We start from the raw sequence: 12,605 nt of genomic DNA, 5'->3' as shown, positions 1-12,605 counted from the left end.
ACCACCAAGTTTAACCTCCGCATGTATTTGTGGTCCCTGCGCACAATTCTGCCGTTAGCAATAGCATGCTAAAGCTAATGCTAACAACAACTAGTCATATACCCAGGGATCTTTAGTGTAGAAAAGTCCAGTGATCCTTGTTAAATGTTTATCCAAGAGCTTGTAAAAAAAAAAAAAATGAAAATTGATCCGTAATATCATGAATTATCCATAATATCATGATATCGTAATTATCACGATCATGATAATATCATAATCGTGACATTATTGATCTATATTATTATATATATATTTTTAATAAGTGTAGATTTAGGCATTTATAAGAGCTTGAAAGTGCTGTCCGCTGTGCCAGTGTAAAAAGACATTCTTGTAAGCATTCCTTATTTACGTTATCTAAGGATATCCCATAGAAAAAGCAGTCTCATATCATTGCTTTAGCATTACCATTTAGCCAGGCTTGGGGCCATCACAAACTTTTGCTGGACTAGTTAGGAAGTACATTATTCTACACATCAATGCAAAACTCTATGCAACCCATAAGGAATACTAAGTTGTCTGACAATACCTTCATTTTCCTCTTTAATCACTCCCACTCTCACCTTAACAGCCTCTTTAGCTCACGCAGGTCAGCGCCGCGTGTAGCTATGTTGCCCTGTCCGGGGAGTGCAGCTTCAGACATTATTGGGCCATTACAGCGGGGCCCCTCCCACTCCAGTGCACTTATACTTCTGTATAGATACATCGCAACGACTCGGACTGGGAAAGCGGCTGCTGAAGAGGGACCACAGGAAAGATTACTTATTCTCCTAATGATGTCCTGTCCTTTTAAAAGTCGTCATCTTCACTCTCAAATGGATGAGCCAGGCCCAGCGGCACCCACGGGACACTGAGGTCATCCCAACCTCAGTGTCCCGTCTCAGGAAGTTCCTTTCTCTCGATGCAACCGGGGCAGACGTGTTAAAAGTTGAGTTTCTTTGATGGAGAGTTATCATTGGCGTTTAAATGGAACCCACAAACCTGTATGAAAGAAAGTGGATGAACTGAAAGTTGGGTTGTTGGACTTTACAATACATTTATTTAAAAACATATACAAACAACATTTATGTTTATACTGGGAAATATGTAGCACACAAAGGTACACATCTATAAAATGCATGTTTTAATGAATGCTTTTAGCTGTAATCTATATAATTACTAGACAGCATTATTGCCATCACTTTTTCCTTGATTTAACATAAATGTTACTTTGTGTCTGTAATTACATGCAAATGCTCCCAATTAGAGAGCTTGTTAGTGGTATATGTTTAATAAAGTTTAGTTAAATACGTTTTAGAATATGTTTTTGGCTTTTGATCACAGGTTCAAAGAGCTTTCTATGCTTTCGGCTGAAATGTGAATTGTCAATATAGAAAATCCACAGTTACCATGGAGATCCGCCATGTTAGCATACATTTTCCATACACTAACATTAGCTAAAATCAGTATAAAAAGTGGAGAAAAAAGCAGTGGAGCAACTGCTGCTGCTGCTGGTAAATATCATAACTCACTGTGGTGTCCAAGTGTTTCAATGTGGACAATAGCTCCAGTGTTTTCGCTTTTAAAATCTCCATTTGTTCATAATTGCTGCTAATCCCATGATGCTTAGCGATATGACAGCACATCCCCGAACTCTATAGACTCTAGTTGATTTATGAATCAATTTTACCAGGGGAAATTAGTCTGTGTTAGTCCTGTGGCCTCTTACCCCCACAATTCCAAGACAATAAGCAAAAAAGTTTACAAGTCAGTTTGTTTTCACAGTATTGATTCTAATACTATACATGATATTGTTCTAAACCTGTACATATATGTCTGTAAATTTGACAGAAGAATTAAACGTCTTTTTTGCCATTCAAACCTCTCTTTTGGCCTTTTGCTGATGTGCATCTGCCGTGGCACATGTGCTGTGCGTCCCACTGTAATAAACAGTAATGAGAGGCTGCAGCACCTCTGGGCTGTGAACAAGCACACATCAAGCAGCTGAGGTGTACGCGCTGATATACATGACACCAGTCTCCCAGGAATCTGATTTGTATAATATCCTTCAGACAAGGTCAGAGCAGCCGTACGTCTTTGAAGATAGAGGAAGGAGCATTGTGCCGGTGCCCCAGAACAAACGTGAGCGTACGGTGTCGAGGGGCCCCCTCTCTTCAAAGTTGATATGAATCAGACATGAAACGCCTCAGATAAAGCGATCTCAGTTTTATCTTGATTCTCGGCGCCGTCCGCTTGGATCGACAGGCAGCGCAGCGTTTAGGGGCTGTGTTTTAGTGTGAATTCCTGGGGAAACGTATCCATCTGGAGCATGAATAATTTAGTCGGCTCAAGTTGGTTCCTGTTGCTGTAGTGTTTGCTCTCCCCCCTCCCGTACATCGCTCCGGAGGCTTGTTTGTGATGCTTAAAGGGAAGCAGGGCCACAGGAGGAACAGCTGGAGGAGAGCTGCTCTTTACCTCAGCATCTTCTTTCACGGACCCTTTTACCACAGAAAATAGTTCCGTTTCATTCTCTGTGAAGTCTACTCATGTTTCCACAACGTTTTGAAGTTGTCACTGTCCCATAACAGAATGGAGCATGCGATTGGGCAAATTAGACAAAACAAAACCTTTCTTACTGCAAAGAAAAATGCAGGTTGAGTCAGCCCTTGTTTAGTAGGGGATATGAAGTTGTGTTTTCATTTTTAGTTGGTCAGACTTAGTTAAGTAAGGCTTAATAAAGCAGTACTAGGGGTCTGACTTGCAAAAATCAGGCTTAGTTAAGTCAGGCATCCAGTTCCTGATCCTGAGATGGAAAAGCAGACAGGAAAGAAATTGAATTAGGGGCTTTCACTAAGTAGTTGTACACATCTTGTACTTTATGCTAAGATGTCTAAAAAGGTTTTCTATCAATTATTAGTGAGCCAAGACCATTTTGTTAATAATCCTGGGTGTGTCTTTATATAGTACTTTGAAATACACTGCACTTATGTATCCATTATACATTACCTATGTTGTACAGCTTATTGATGGAGGGATAAGTGAAAGAAGGAACGGAGTGGACGGACTCTTTCATAGCGATGTAAAAGCACGCTCCTGTGAGGAATGCTTGACAGACCTGGATGTGTAGAAACAACAAGGATTTCACATTTCAGTCCATCGGCTATATTTGGAACGGCAATTAACGCCGCGGCAGGAAAAAGGCGAACGTTTTTCGAGGAAAACATTTCACCGGAGTTCAGTAACATGCCAAAGTGTTTGCAAACAAGGGTGTAACATGCAAATGAAGCAATGCAGCGAGGCAGCTTTGGCGAGCCCGCGCTAATTTATCGCGAAACGGCAAAACTCGCAGAAGCCCACTTGTGTCCTGTGCATAATCCGGCCCTGTGTCTTTAAGTCGGTGCGAGGGGCGAGCGAAGAGGAGCAGAGCAGGAGAGAGAGAGAGAGAGAGAGCGAGGGGGAGAAAAGGGGAGGAGGGGGATGTGACAGGCCCCTGGAATCTCAACCCCTCTCTCCTGGCGCCCGCACTAATCAACCCCTGTAATTTATGCAGAAAATATGATTTATATTTAATTTCACTACACTTGCATTGTTAATTCGAGATGTAATTAACGCGTCGCCACGGCAACTAATTTCTCAATGCCGTAAATTATCACCGCCTTTTCATCAAAATTCAGTTACTTTGGCTCCTGCGCGCTCTGTTGTGATGCAATTAGGTTACCAGGGCAACCCTAAAGTGTTAATTTTCTTTTGTTGTATAGCGGTGGTGGCAGAAGTTTTTGTAACGCTAAGACAGTTTGTGGAATAGAGGGAAGAGGGGAGGCAAAGGAGGGGAGGGGGGGGTCCTGGGAGTGTGGGACAGGGGCGGCACGCGTTAAATGGAGCTTTATAGGAACATGCTGCCTGTGAACACAACTATGCAAGACCGTCCCAGGAGTCGACTGTGGCAGTGAAGTGAACTTATGGAGGAGAGCAGTGGAGGTGATGAGTACCAATCATGGTTCCTAAGACTAACTGTGAAGCACCATTTTAGGTACCATGATAGGTGCCATAGAGTTACCACTGTAGTTGCCTATGATGTACTACAGTAACTAAACAGACTTACCAGGCTGTATTGTAAAGTGTTAGCACTAAATAGATGGATAGATACACTTTTGTATATTTTTCAATGAACCCACTTAATTAAACGGACCAAAATGTATAGTAGTTATGGGATGAACTCTCTTTCCATCTAAATACAGTATGAGTATTTAATTTAGACGTTGTTTAGTATCTAGGTATTGATGATTTTGACAACCCTAGTCAATCAACTTCTTCTGAAAGTTCACACTGTCATTCTCTCAGAGCAGGGCTGATTGGAGTGGATGATGAAGAGTGTCTTAAGCAGAGAACTGATGTTGTCAATCCAACAAAACAAAATAGCTTCTTTGCGAAGTTGCCGGCCTGCTTGTCTTTAACTTTGACCATTCTCTCCATCTCTCTCCTTCTCTCTCTGTCTCTCCCCCCATCTCTCTCTCTCTTCCCTCTCTCTCTCTCTTTCCTCTCTCCCTCCCTCTCTGTCTCTCCCCCTCTCTCTCTCCCTTTCTCTCTGTCTCTCTCTCTCTCTCCATCTCCCTCTTTTTCTCTCTCCCTCCCTGCCTCCTCTCTGTCTCTCTCCCGCTCTGTCTGTCTCTCCCTCTGACTGTCTCTCTCTCTCCCCATCTCTCTCTCTCTTTCCCTCCTTCTCTCTTTCCCTCTCTCCCCTTCTCCCTCTATCTTTCTCTCTCCCCCAAATCTCTCTCTCCCTCCCTCCCTTTCCCCCAAATCTCTCTCTCCCTCCCTCCCTCTCTCCTATCTCTCTCACTGTCCCCCTCTCTCTGCATTTCCCCCTCTCTGGGGTCCTCTTGTGTCATGTGACAGCACCCGCTGCTCCTTTAGTCAGTCTTTAGACGAGGCATCGGGCCATTGGCTGCTCAGCTGTTGGTAACAGTAAAGTTAATTCAATTTGTAACCAGGCTTTTGGAATCTTTGGGAATACCTGCGGGAGTTGAGTGTTTTTGAAGCTGAACTCAGTTTCAAAATATTGCTTTCAGAATCAAAGTAGGCTGTCCTGGTTTACACTAAATACTGCACTTTATACCTGGGTACAACAGGTAAATATTGATGTTCCCCATACACTGGATTAGGAATGCATACATTTCTTTTTTTGTTTCTAAATACGCCAACCGTTATTAATGGCAACTGCCTCTGGGCTTTTGTTGGGTTACACCATAGGGAAACCCCCAGCAGCAGCCGGTTTGATTTCCACACATTTAGTCTATACTGTGTTTTATGTACTGCCTCCTGCTTTGATACCTCCCCTCTGATCTTCCACCTTGCAGTTTTCAACAAGCTCCAACTTGTACTGAGCTGCACCTGTGGGACAGTAAATACCGGGAATTGTGTAGAAATTCACGACGGCGTATTGCACAAAAAAATGTGTCGCTGTCAAAGCTGTAACAAAACTAATTGGTGTACCCATTTCCCAATTAATAATGAAAGTGAGTCAAAGCGCCCGCACATAATTTAACAAAAAGAGTGTATTCATGGTTAGTTGTGGTCTAAACTTATTCCTATCATGCTGATTTTTCACTGGCGCGAGTTCTAAAGCACGTATCACGGCTTTCAGGGAGCAGAATGACCTGGTACAATATTAGCTTACACTAAGCTAATTGTTTTTAGCGTCCTTTCCAAGTTTACGATTGCTCATAATACACTGCTCACTGGCAGCAAGGGCAACTGTATTTCACCAGACTATGAGTGTCAAAATGGGTACAGCCCAAGTTTTAAAGCAGTACTAAGTAACTTGTTTACCTTAATAAATCCTTTTCGTTGTCCCTCTGGGGGTAATGCAAATGTTAATGGGATGATTGGGAGTCTTTCATCTCCCCCTGGTGTCTCTGGTCCGAAAACCGCAATTGCAACTTCCCTGCCTACGGGTCAGAGGCACAATACAGACTAATGGAATCATAAAGAAGAAGCTAACAGGCTAACGGGCAAAGCTAGCTGTGGGCTAGCGCCACTTACATAGTATTTACAGCCAAGTTTGAGTGATAAAGATGATCTCCATTGTGTAATTGGATGAACAATATCCTTCTGTCCCTTTGTCTTTTCTGTCAGTGTAGTATTTACTCTCACGGACAATTAATGAGTAAAAAAAACCGCAACATGCTACGATGCCTGCAGTGGCGCTTATGGCCTCTAGGGGCATGAGTTGCTTAGTACTGCTTTAAGTCAATGAAACTTTAATTAAGTAGATAAAAGAGGTCACATACCTCTCCGGAAAAGAATGTAGAAAGGATAATGGCAGCATTTCCAGAGCAAATGATCTATACTTTTATGCTATGATATCTGTACTTCATCTGCAACCCGTCCTAACAGCAACTGCTTCTACTGCACTACCCTTTGGTTATACGACAGATGCTCATCCTCATGCCCGAGCTCATATTTATTTTGGCTTCGGAGCAGCACAAAGGTCGCCTTTAGCTTGTGCCTATGTCTTTAATTTCTCATTTCTGCTTTAAATTGGCTACGTTATCAAAAATGTGTGATAAGTCAAAGGCCTAGGATCCTACTTAAACTAATGTCTGGCTGAATAAAGAGCAATTCTGACTTTTATTAAAATTATCTGAACAAATGTCTTCATTAGCTCAAACCAATATAGGAGTTATTTGTCGGCTGAATTCTCTGGGAAAGCACCTAATATCCAAAAGCCGTGGTACTAATAACGAACCTGCCTTTTTAATTTGATGAGAAAAGCAGCATGTGTTATGTCCTGGCGGATGCACAGTACAGGCGCGGGAAAAGGTCACGCCGAAGTTTTTATGTAACCGAGTCTGTAAAAACACTAAGTTGATTAGACTTGTTTATTTATTCAGCCTCCAAAAGACTATTTGCTTTTGTCGCATTTATTCCCATTTTGCCGGCACAAGAGGGCCCCGCAAAGACGAGTTACCAAGGAACACAAAATTTTAATTAGTGTATTTTAATCATTCAGGCTTTTCGAGCTAATCCACGGACCCCTGAGAATTCCCAAGATGCGGCTCTCTCTGTGCTCTGCTTTACCATTTATTGTGGAGTCTATTATAATTACTGTTAGCAGGTGGGGGCAGGGAGATGCTTATTATGTTTTTCCATCTTTATTATAATTACCAGAAAAAATGAAAGGATGCCGTTCCATTACGTTTGGAGATGGTGCCGTTTTGCCCCGGTTTCGCGCCTCATTCGACTCCCTCCTTTCCTTTGTTTTCTAATGCCATTGTGCCGCCTTTTCACTGGCAGCCTTTTATACATTGCACGGCTTTATAGGGAGAAAACAACATAAAGAAACAGATACGGTGTCAAGGAAATAAGACGGCGAGAAAATATAGACTTTAGGAATTACTGAAACACTTTTTTGAACAAAGTTGCTTTAATGGAGTTGGACCGGGATCAGAACAGCCCAAAGTAGACAGCTAAAACTCGTCAGTAATGGGAGATAAGGCAGTAAATCTTTAAGCCCCTTTTGCGTTTTATGCTCTGCTGGGATTTTAGCGTCTTCCAGAAATATTTTTGTTTGTCTGTGCGTCTAAATACTATTGTGCCACCGCTCCCGCCCCAGCACCCCCCCCCCCCCCCCCCCCCCCATTCACTCCCAAACGTGCGGCATTCGGAGACAATTGAGCCGAGCCGTCGCCAAACCACACGAGTTCTCGCATCTTTAGTTTGGCTGTTTCTTTGAAGTTTTACGACAAGTTTTTCTTTGGCTGCGGAGTCTGTAATTCGATTGTTTAAGGAAGGACATAGTTGTCAATAGGTTTTTCCGGTTTTAGCGACCGGCGTGGTGCGCTCTTTCACATGGCATAAAAGTTAACACTCGCTCTCTCCAATGTGCGTCAAGGGCACCGTTTTGGCAACATCAATTTTCTGAAGACGCCACTTCACTGACTGTCACTGCGCAATGGGCAACACTCCAGTTTATGCCAACAAGACGACGTGCGTTTCTGTCAAGGGAGACTTTGAACTGCCGGTACTTTGGTAATATAACTAAAAAAAAATTGTTCAGTGGCCTAAGTGATCTGACATGGCATACAGATGATTTAAAATACAGTATGTTACTCTCAAACACAGCACTTGAGTGGATCAGTTTGTGAACAACAACAATTTATATCTATTGATTCAGAATATGTGGGAACGCTAAATGTCTCTCCTGGTAAAATGTTCAATTATCTGGGGCCTTAGCCTCCCAATACTGCTATATGGATCTTGTTATGTAACAACTTTGGTCTATGTTTGTGCAGGGGTGTCAAAGTCGTTCGGGTCGAGGGCCGAAAATCAGTCCCCATGGCAGGTCGCGGGCCGCATATATTGGACTGTGGCTTAACCTTATCGTGTCACCTGTTTCTCAAAGTGCTACATGAAGTCATTATTCACTCACTCCACTTTCAAAGTTACTATTGTAGCCACAGCCGCCGTGGGGCAGACTGACCATTTACCACGTGGCTATAATATGCTGTTTATATCTTAATCTCTTAATATGTCAGTACCCTCTGCTGGAAACGTGTGGAATTCTTTCCTTTTTTAAATTTAAGCTGCCCCCTAGTGGCTGGAGTGGTTATTTATTTAAAAATCCGCACAGGAATGGGCTAGAGACTTTTTTTTTTGACATGCTCAGGAATTCACGCTTCTCAAAGGGCCACATTACGGGCCTTGACCATGACATATGTGTGTTAGTGCATGTTTACCCAATATATTTTTATTTTCAAGCTTCAAATCTGTAAACCTTATGAAATATTGCTGGGAAAACAGTATAGGTTTGTCTAAAGTAAAAAGAATTAAGATACTTCAACACTTATCCAGTTTAATGAGCCAATAGGGATAATTTGAAAGAAATTATTATGGTTTTGATTTATTTTTTTATCACAGTTTGTCTGTGCAACTCCAATTATTTTCATATTAACTTGAGTAACCACAGAAGCCAAGTGAAAAGCCATGGCTATGACTGAAGGCTAATATTTACTGCAACTAATAAAATCGAGATAATCCACAGTGTCAGCACACATGAGCTGTGTGTTGTTGGCAACTGTTGCACCGTGTTTCGACAAACCTGCAAAATTTGAATATAAACTTTGTTCTATAGCAGGTTTGACTTGTCTTTCTATATTTGGCTCCGATAGTCATCATTAAACTGTAATCATTACTTTCTTTCATGTAAAATGTGTACGTCAGCCAGTGTGTGCTGAAATGTCAGGAATGCTCCGGAGATTGTTCTCAGACTGACAAGTTCAACGCAGTTCAAAAGTGTGAGGTTGTGAAAGCACAAATCCTATCTCAGTATTTGTACTATTAACAAACTACCAGCTTTGGGAGTAGCATGGCCTGTGTTTTGACAAGAAGTGTAAGTCATTTTAAATGTCCTACACCATTTCTTTACTCAGACTTTTACCTCAGACACCTTAGCCTTACTTACATTTCTTTTGAATGTTTATTGGAATAGTATGGGTCTAAATACTAATGCGCACTACCACTACCACTATTACCTATTGTTTTAACTGCTGCTACCACTTCAGTCATTTTCTACATTGTGCTGAGCCGGTTTGATTTGCAGAAAGAGCAGTGAGGTGGTCAAGTGTCAAGTGGCTGTTATTCAAGTTTTCATGAAAAATTCCACATGCTCTTATGAGGAGTGTTTCAGCTAAAACAGATACATTGGAGCACAGGTCCTGGAGAGGGATAATGAATCGACCCGTGAAGTGTGAAAGGCCATTCTGCCTCAATTATAGACTCTTTGTGAAATGACAGGATTCGGGAACATTAGAGACGAGAAGACGAGCCATTCACAAGGCACTTTCTAATTCTTGTGGATCTAAACAAGCTTTTATTGCATCTCAGTGTACTTTAATTCACCAATTTCTAGGGCTTGACCGATATATCGGGCCGATATTTGGGTATTAATAGCCAATATCTGCCTTTTATCTCCGGAACTGAAAGTGATAGACACTTCCCAGGGCTCAGTTGGCCGTTAAAATGCGACCTCCCACAACTTCCCAGGCCTCAGGGGAGCGGTGAAAATCGGTCACCAGTTTGTTTACCTATTTTGCATATTTTATGTTGTAGTTTTTGTGTAGACCATTGTGTGTAATTTCGAAACCATAAGAGATAGAGACGTACCGTTTTTTGATTTGGAATCTACTGATTTTTGTCTTTTAAACAAGCTCCCTCTGAAATAACTACTAAACATGAATATACAGCGCCCCCTGCTTTCACAGTTCAACACTGACACATTTAGAAGCTTCATACACAGGATTATAGACCAGACATTCTTAAAAATATTAGCCAAAAATATCAGTGGTGTATATCGGCACTGGCCAATCAAAATCTCAAAACCCGCATCGGTCGACTTCTATTCAATATATTTTTATGATTTATACCTCTAATATAACATTAAATGTTCAACTATAGACCATTTAAAAAAAATGAACAAACATCAAATTAAATTACTTGCCATGCCAAGCCCCTTCATATCGGTATCGGACGCCAAAAATATCGATCGGGCCATACCAATTTCTAAGCATATCCATCACATGTTTTACTGACATATTTCTTATAATTGTAATCGAATTCAAATAGGCCTTCGTTCACTCTCTCTGTTATGCATCCGCTGACGTACTTTGCATTTACTTTATTTATCAGAGATATGATACTTTCCTTTCACATTTCCGCTTTAGAAATCCTGTCAACGCATCCATAAACCTGTATATAAAGTACGTTGTAAAGCTAATGGACTGAAGAAAAATGCTTTTGCCCAAAGACACTGAAAGACAGCACATGGGCAAATGAACATAAATGAACAATATGACACCTCCTTCCCCTGGAGGTGACGTGAAGATTGATATAGACGGTAGCAGACTGCCTCAAAATGTAATTAGATCAGTTAATAAACATGCTTATTGTGCGGTCTAAATTATGCATATTCCACCCAAAATCATTATTTGACTTTTGTTTTCTATTTCTTCATGCACTGCCCTTTGTCCTCCAGTGTAAAGCTCAGAATTCACAGGTCACACACGTCAAAGCCAGATTAATGTCAGAAGAGTCTTTACAAACAAGTTTGCACCTATAGACTGCATTCCAATGAAATCCTATGTTCTTTTGGAGAGAGTGCTAAAGTTTCGAAAGAAAACCTTAGCAGACAATGCAGACTTGATTATTCATAGTCCAAATAGCTCTCTAATATATGCTGTTATCTTAAAAAAAAAAAAAAAAAAGCGATTTTGATCTAAATTCTGGAGTCCTCCAAAACTGTCCACTATGGCTAAACCGAGCTTTGTGCGGAGCCCACATTAGGAGTAGCAGTATCAGTGATATCAGAGCTGATCAGAGAGTATAAGCGGCCCTAACCAGGTCTGATAAAAGTGCCATTAAAGCTCTGAGCCCTCTCTGCACAGCGCACACGTCCACATCGGACAAATTACTGCTCAATTTGACTGCAATCATGCTCTTAACATGGAGCTGCTCTGAGAGGAGCTTTCCTAATTATGGCCAATCTGTAAGAGATTGTTGTTGTGATTACACGCAGACATATGCCCCAGTGCAGAGAGATACAAAACAGATACAACTCGGAAAAGAGCAAAGACAGGGGCTTTCAATGCGTTACAGTTTATGGTTGTTTTGGGCGCCTGCAAAAAGTTCACGAGTTCAATTACTGGACCAACTTCATAATGACAAATAAAACACTTACTTGGTCCTCCCACAACAACTTGAAGATGTTTAGTTTCTGTTTTGTCACCAGGTTTTGTAATAAGCTCAAGCGTCCTTTTTAAGACCTTTTAAAATCTCCAGTTGTCCTGCGTTGTGCTCCACCTCCGGCTCAGGTCAAACCGTCGAGCGCGGATCTGAAGCCGGGACCAAACTGCTGCTGCTGGTGTTGTTTTTCCCATTTGCCCTTCGTGTACATAATTATCTCCATCTGACTGTACGCCCTTGTCGCACCCTTTGTTATTTTGTAATTCTAATTATGATTTCTTGATCCTGTCTCTGTGCTTATTTGGAGATGAGAGCAAAAATGTCGTTACAATTTCTCTCTCAAAAACAACTTGTCTTTGGCAATTTTCTAACAAATTATGGGTTTGACATCCTCGGAGTCGAGTTCATTACAAAATATAAGACACGAGACATCTTTGTTTACTGAATATTCATCAACCTTTAATACCGTATGTGCAAATTTGTGTGGATGGGTGCACTGTTGCCTTTTAGTATCTGTCTTTGTGTCAACATATACAGCACAAAACACTTCTAAGGACTCATTAGGGATAGAGAGACCTTTGTATTAATGTGTGCAATGCATTCTGGGGCAGTAATGTTAAAATACTGTTGCCTTCAGACATTTTACCTCTGATTAGTTGTTTAAAAATAGTAAAGTTTTCTTTTTTTTTAGCCCTTAAAGGTGCACTATGCAACTTTTTATGTGAAAAAAAAAAAAATGTTTGCCCACATTTGACCTTTTAATGACTCGGTGGTGTTATGAATGCAACATGGCACCTTTGTTTTCCCTCACGGTGGCTCCAGGATCAATGGTTTTAGGGTTTCATTCCAGA

Source organism: Gobius niger (assembly GCF_951799975.1).
Source record: "Gobius niger genome assembly, chromosome: 6".
NCBI classification, from domain to species: domain Eukaryota; kingdom Metazoa; phylum Chordata; class Actinopteri; order Gobiiformes; family Gobiidae; genus Gobius; species Gobius niger.
This window is presented reverse-complemented; position numbering follows the sequence as displayed.